At 42.5% G+C, this 7,651-nt stretch overlaps 1 protein-coding gene across 1 annotated transcript in view; it reads left to right on the top strand.

The window, feature by feature from the left end:
- The first annotated feature begins 6,192 nt into the window (after positions 1-6,192).
- Positions 6,193-7,651, top strand: part of LOC136480862 (uncharacterized) — a 37,839-nt gene continuing 36,380 nt past the window's right edge. The window contains exons 1-2 of the mRNA XM_066478297.1: positions 6,193-6,260; positions 6,571-6,635. The gene's annotated coding sequence lies outside the window, so the exon portion shown is untranslated. The remainder of the gene's footprint in view (positions 6,261-6,570; positions 6,636-7,651) is intronic.

Genomic DNA, 7,651 nt, shown 5'->3' with positions numbered 1-7,651 from the left:
TGTAATGTTTTATGATGTATTTTGTGATGTACCATCTCCATATGTACTCTCCTAGACCATCATTTGCAGCTCTTTTCAGCAGGACTTATTAGTTCTGATTGATTTGTATGGCTGATTTATTATGAGAGAAAAATCATATTTTCTGACTGACCGATTCTGGTTAATAAACTCAAGCCAACATAGCCGTACACCCGCAGCCGAGGACAATAATGGAGGCATGGAGCCGACCAACAAGGCCCGCTGCCATCAATGGTGTACGGCCCTGTGGCCGAGGAGACCTTGACCTGCGCGACAGCTGAGTCAAGTCGTCGGCCCCCACTCACCAGCGGAGCAGAGTGCGTGGTGCATCTGATGGCACATGTGTTGTCGAATTAAACTCTGCAGTGTCCTCCTGTCCATCTTGTAAACTCATCTATGCAATAAAGATTATGGTCTGCTAATTAATGAGTTGGTAATCTCGTTCATCTGCTTCTGTCTTTGCTCCTCGTTTTGCACGCCTAGCTTTTGATTTTAGGCCATGTTTAGTTCCCTCAAATTCCAGAATTTGTATTGCATCTCAAGTTTTGCATGTATACGTAGATGTTTGCATTCTCTACCCATTTGTATTTTAGATGCAACTTTTTGTGTAACTATGTTAGGTGCTACCTTGTTTGGTGACACGGTAACACCGTATGGGCCGGTAACGTAGGATATGTTTTCGTATCCGTGTAGTGCAACGCATAGACCATTGCTCACCGTGTACTGGGCAGTTGTTTTTTTACTGCTCACGGGTACTAGCAAGGAGCAGCCAAGCAGGAAGGACGGTGGGATCAATCAACGATGGATCCCACTCTTGCCGTTCTGAGGTCTCAGTGTTCATTGTCCAGCTGCACCGCAGCTAGATTGGTGGCAGGACCGACGCGTCGCAGTCAGTTAGCACTACCACGGGAGTGGGGCCGATGCGTCTGCACCACCGAGGCACCGACGCCAAAGACAACTTTCAAGTGCCTGAGCCCCGCACGCCGTCCTGCCTCGTCCCATCGCTGCCCACTCTGTCGCCCACGCCTCTGCGCGGTATTGTAGCCTGACCACGCCATCAGACGAGCCTGACCACGCCGCGGACCGCTAGTGCCAGGGAGATGTATGGGAGAGAGAGAGAGAGGAGTGGAGGATGGCAGGCAGATGCACCAGCACTGCTCGGCCAACCAGTTTTGTGATGAGCACGGGAACCGAGGCAACGCGGCCGCCTAATCTGTCGGTCATCAGTGTGTCCGAGGTCGGCGCCAAGATCTGTGGCGCCGACCTCGGCGCCATGTATTATGACGCCGAGGTACCGGCCACGTAGAATTTTCTTCTGTGCACGGCCAGGTACCTCGGCGCCAAGATCTGTGGCGCCGAGACGTGTTACCTCAGCGCCATGACTCATGGCGCCAACCCTTAGATCTAAAAATGAGTTTAAGTCTCTCAGGGGATCAAATATAAATTTTATTAAAAAAAAGGGGTTAAATAGTAAAAAATTATGTAAAATGGAGCGCACACGGTCACGGCAGTTGCTCCGAGCAAACACAACCACAGCGGTGGCGGTGAGCGTGCGTGACCACATGCGGCAGCTTTGTGGAGGGAAGAACCGGACACTTGCAAGCAATGATGAAGGTGCTAACGATGAGTCCTACACTATTTTCCGATTAATTTGTATGACTAATTGATTACGGAAGAAAAACACTATTTTCTAGCTCTGATTCTGGTTGATAAGCCAACGTAGCCATACACCTGCAGCCGAGGACAATAATGGAGGCATGGAGCCGACCGACAAGGCCCGCTGCCATCAATGGTGTACGGCCTTGTGGCCGAGGAGACCTTGACCCGCGCGACAGCTGAGTCAAGTCGTCGGCCCCCACTCACCAGCGGAGCAGAGTGCGTGGTGCATCTGATGGCACATGTGTTGTCGAATTAAACTCTGCAGTGTCCTCCTGTCCATCTTGTAAACTCATCTATGCAATAAAGATTATGGTCTGCTAATTGATGATCGAGTTGGTAATCTCGTTCATCTGCTTCTGTCTTTGCTCCTCGTTTTGCACGCCTAGCTTTTGATTTTACATTGATTTCTTGTTCTCAAGCGTAGAATTATTTTGATCAATCTAAAATTGTGCTAGGGAATCGTGCTATTGTTCTGAGAAGTTTGACTGATTAATCTTTCATAGATTTTGCATAATCACGATTTTTGGGCTTGCTCCATTCTCATCACTTCCTCGATCAGTAAGCTTGTTATTTTTGTATATCTCGTGTTCTATACCTCCGATTGATGTGATTTCAGTTGGGTTAGTTCACAAATTTCATCTACTTTAATCTGTAAAATTTTGAGGTCACTTAGGGCTACGGTTTTTGGTCGAGATTATCTTTAGTGAAGTTGTAGTGTTCTGTCCAGAACTTTAAACGGGAGCTAATTAGGTTTTGTGTGTTAGGGGGAAGCGTTAAAATTTACTTTTGGCTTCCGCAGTCTTTCAACCCCCCGATTGCCTATCTAAGTGTGGATCAATCCTACAGGGATACTTTCAGTTGTACTCTATATGAGAAACATGTTTTAAAACCAAAAAAGATTGAAACCTGTAAAATGGAGCGCACACGGTCACGGCAGTGGCTCCGAGCAAACACGACCACAGCGGTGGCGGTGAGCGTGCGCGACCACATGCGGCAGCTCTGTGAAGGGAAGAACTGGACACTTGCAAGCAATGATGAAGGTGTTAACGATGAGTCCAACTAAGATCTCTGCCACGTGACGATGGCCACTCCTCAAAAAAGCACGCGTTCCATTTTATATCGATGGAGGAGCGTCTATTGGTTGCGCCATCAGTTTCACATACGTGAATGATGAGCCGTGGTGGTCTGCTGGATGCGCTACTTTCAGTTTGTGTTGGAGGCCATGAGGGTTGTGTCTCTTCTATTCGTTGGCTGGGATGTCTAGGTGCAGGCAGTTCTGGAATATGAAGCGGAGGGGTATGCTAGTGGAGGATCATGGATAATACATGGACGGATAGATTTGAGAGGACATGGATGATCTGTAATGGAAATAGAAGTAACGTGGCTTAACGTGGTTGCATCTTTATAGCAATCGACGGTAGCTAGTGGCCTCCATCTATATTGGTATATAGGATTATCTCGGTGCATCGTGTTGTCACTGCTGTCATGCCTGTTTTTTTTTTACGCAACCTAAAATCAGTGTGAATTTGATAAGATCTGGCGCAATTTCCCGGTATGAGTAGTGGGTATCACATGCGCTCTGAGTGCTCGTCGAATTTCTAGGAAAAAGGCTCACATGTGTACTAATTTAATTAACCAAAGTCGATGCCAATAAGCAGGAAAAAGCTAGGCTGCCGTCATAGTTTACTGTCTTTTAGGCAGTAAGTGCTTGCTACTTTCAAAGTACCCTGCTGCCTACTCCCCTCTGCTCAGCTCCTAGTATGCCGTTGGCAGCGTCTGGCTGTGGGTACTTGTTTCTTTTTGGCTCACATCGAATTAGTTCAAGTTTATCTTGTCTAGCTTTGTACATTTAAATTTTCCTAACATTTGGCAGCGTTTGGCTGTGGGTGCCGTACGTGTACAGTCCAGATTTAATCACTCTCTTTCCGGTATTTTGACTGCTTTCCAGCTGTGTTTGCTTCTTTCTCTTGACTCTAGCACATGGACTTTCTCGGTTACTTACGTTAATTAAATGGCTGCACTTGGCTAAGTGATTTGCCATTGGAAGCTTGTTTTATTTTCATGTTCACTTCGTACAAACAAAAATCAAATTAGAGAATTATGTATTTGGCACTAAAACAAATCGGTCTTTCATATTTGGCACTAGAAAATTTGAACTTCCTTATCTAGCACCGAGTTGAAATTTTCTTTCATAAATGGCACTACCGTCCATTTAGACCAGTAACGGTCTCAAGTGGCTAGCAAAATGACATAAATGCCCTTGATTGTAGCAAAAGTTCATGGTGCTAAATAGGGAAAAAAATAAATAGATAGGTTGTCAAATAAGAAAATTATAAAAATCATAAATATACTTTGAACTAAAATGTGGATTTTTGATAATTGAAGACTGCAAATAAATAATCAATAAATTTTAAATTGGTAATACCAGGTACAGATTATGCCCCTCACTCTTCCTTTCATCTCAGCCAGAGATCAAGGATGCATGGCTCAGGATGGCTGCTGGTTGAAATACGTAACTTATATTTTCAAGGTATTTATCTTTTAGTTTTCTAAAAGAAAAGGAGAGTATATGTCGTCATCATAACATCATGGCTCAAGAGCATAGCACACCGTGCATGGCTCGCCCGGCGTTTGACGCCGAGCGATTCAGCACCGGGCCGCGCGCCCACGAGTGCGCTCGAGTCGTGTTGCGCCATCTGGCATCGCTATCCTGCTCCACACCAGTGCAGGAGAGGCCACATTTTGCACAGCACAGCCGCCGCTCGTCCCACGTCCAGAGCCACATGACCGGTGCCGCGTCGAGCTCCAACGCCATCGCGTCATCTCTGCACAGAGAAGCTGCTCGGCGACCTCCTCCTCCTCGCCGAGATGCACGCTGCGCTGCACATGAACGGTCGTGGCGCATCCACCTCTTCATGGAAACCTGCCTTGAACCTTAACGAACCATACATCCAAGAGTTTCTGTACTCCATCTTTTACAACAACAGCAAAAAATATATATTAAAGAACTACTTATTCAGATATATATAAAAATAAATCAAATTAATAATTACTTAGGAATAATTATATATACTTCAGATATATATGAATATAAATCAAATATAATTACATGAAGCATACAAACATACCATGGTAGAGGAAAATTAATTAATGGCCTATTTATCCATAAATAATTAAAATACATATTTGTTGATTACAATAAACAATTTCAAAGACAATAATTAGCAACAATTAATATTTTACCCAATATCTTTCATGCAAACCCTAGTCCAATTTCATCAAATATAAATTTATAAAAACAAAATTAATAAAAAAAAATCAAACCCTAGATCTAGATCTAGATCTACATGCACATGAAACATCCATAAAACTAACTAATTGTTCACTAAAATCAAGAAACATGGACCAAATAAGAGTATGATCTTGTTTCCGTACCTAATTTACCGTAGTACATTCAAAACTTGGGTTTAATTTGCTTCATAAGTAGCTCAAGCACCATAGAAGAGAGAGAAAAGCAAAACTCTAATTACTCACTAACGAACCATTAAAACTTCAAAAAAAGTGTGGAATAGCATTTTCTTACCTTCTATAACCTCTCCATCAAAGGATTTGAGACCAAAACCTTTTTCCCTTAGTAGAACAATTTTTGAGAGGTGCCCAAGGCCTCTCTACCTTTTTTTCACGAATTGGAGTGAGTGACCCGAGGAGGAAGATGGGGCTGCAGGTTTTTATACGTGAGGCATTTGTAGGGGCGGTTGGTCATTGAGCCGCCTCTACAAATCGCAACACCGGGGGTGGCTGGTGAGTGAGCCGCCTCTATAAATCGACTCATTTGTAGGGGCGGCTCATATCACCAGCCATCTCTACTGTGCCATTTGTAGGGACGGCTGGTCTTATGGATCCCGAGCACGTCCACTATAGGGACGGCTCCATCACCGGTGGTCCCTAAAAAAAATATCCCGTTGCTACAAACGATTTTTTTTTAGTATTGAATGATGTACTTGTCTAAGCTAGTGGTTGCAGCAACAACCTGAACGTGCACAGGAAAGAACGAAGAAAAACAGAAACCCACGGAATGCAGCTTTACCCGTACTGCAAGGGCGGATGCCACCCCACTGAGTGCAGCTTTTCCTGAATTACGGGTAGAGTGCATGTGCCCCATGTTAATCTGGGCCCGGTTTAGTTCCACCAAATTTCCAACTTTGACACTATGCAAAAAGAAGATTCCTCGTCACATCAAATTTGCAGTACATGCATGGAGTACTAAATGTTGATGAAATCAAAAATTAATTGCACAGTTTGGTTGTACTTTCCGAGACGAACGTTTTGAGCCTAATTAGTCAACGATCGGACAATTATTACTAAATAAAAACAAAACGACACTGTAGCTACTAAACAGTGCTACTAAACAAGGGCCTGCTTGTAAAGTGCAAGTCAACCCGCTAAGTCTGCGTGCCATATATTAATTTTTTTTCCATCGGTCGACAGACATCCTACTTAAGGTCCCCCGCCACATCGCTCAAGATCATCCTCTACTACTCCAAGCATCTGGACCGGAGGACACTGATCGCCTTCCAACTAACGTAAGTACTGAAGTTCCCATGCCCATTTAATGCAACAATTTCTGTACATACTAGTCTAATAACCTTTGCTTCTTCTTGAACTATTAGTTTCAAGAGTATTATTAACTATTCAAAGTTTATTGGTAAGTTTTTAAGGCTAGCGACTAATTTAATTACTTACCTTTGCTTTATCTCGTTAGTCTATTTAGACGCTCTGTATACACTCGTGATAGATTTTGGTTGCTTTTCGATCCACATTTATATATACTAGCTAGTGTCTGGCATATGTCTAATTAAAACTTTAGCTTGAGTGTGGTAGCTCTTGTTTCAGCTATGTGTCAAGGCTTCATCTCCTGAGTCTACATTCCAAACTTCGAACCGTACCTACTACTATTTGTAAGAAAAATTGTCCCGCCTGCTAGATACTGAAACAATTGTTCTTGTTATAACTTTTATTCTAGACTCTCTCTCTCTCTCTCTCTCTCTGGATCGTATTAAGAATATATAATATGGATTTTTTGTCCAGGAATAATTACATGAATCATCATTTCAGCGTGCACCATGATGCCCAAGATATCAAATTTCATATATAAAAACAATTTCAGTGTGTAGTAGTATATCTTTAGGGAAAAAATAGGATCCCTAGAATTAAACTATCAGACAACATATATAGATCTACTTTTAGGTTTATCAATGATGGTCCTTAATGTAAATATAATAATGTTAGAGATGAGTAATTTAAATGAAGACTTATTGGTTATTTTACATTCTTTTCAAATGACCTATATGGGTAATTTAGATGCAAGTTTACATATTCTTAGGTTACTACCATAATGGAAAGGCAATTATTTTTTTTGGAAAAGAAGTTTATTCCCGTGTCTGCAAGAGTGTTTCATGTAACCAATTCTTATTACAGAAGTAGATTGGTGCTGTTATTTTTGAAGCTCTCAATAAACGAAACCAAACAAAGGGAAGATTGACTAAAAGCTAGGAAAGGCAATTAATTTAGAAGAAAATTAGATTTGATGGCAATAATCGGTCAGATATTTTACCATCGTTTGATAATCTGTACGATCTCTCTCTTTTCCTTGCATGTATCTTCACAAGAGTTATTAAAATCAGCCCACTCGCTTCTGCTACAAGCGGCTGTAGCTGCAGTTGCACATATACTAAGCTACAGTAGCATCCTGCTATGCAGTTATGCCGCTAGTATCAGCCAGCACGTGGCTTATAAGTCGTACTTTTCAGCCAACGAACAATATTTTTCTCTCATCATAAATCAGTCAACAGTACTTTCAGTCATGGCTTATCAGCCAAGCGAACAGGACAATGAGGGGTAAGGAAAAAACTTAGGGCCTATTTGGTTCCATGGGACTACTCACTAATGGTATGTAGTACAAAGTTATTGTTGA

The sequence above is a fragment of the Miscanthus floridulus genome, chromosome 9, assembly GCF_019320115.1.
Source record: "Miscanthus floridulus cultivar M001 chromosome 9, ASM1932011v1, whole genome shotgun sequence".
NCBI lineage: Eukaryota > Viridiplantae > Streptophyta > Magnoliopsida > Poales > Poaceae > Miscanthus > Miscanthus floridulus.
The sequence above is the reverse complement of the archived record's forward strand: the minus strand, read 5'-3'. Positions and strand labels throughout refer to the sequence as shown.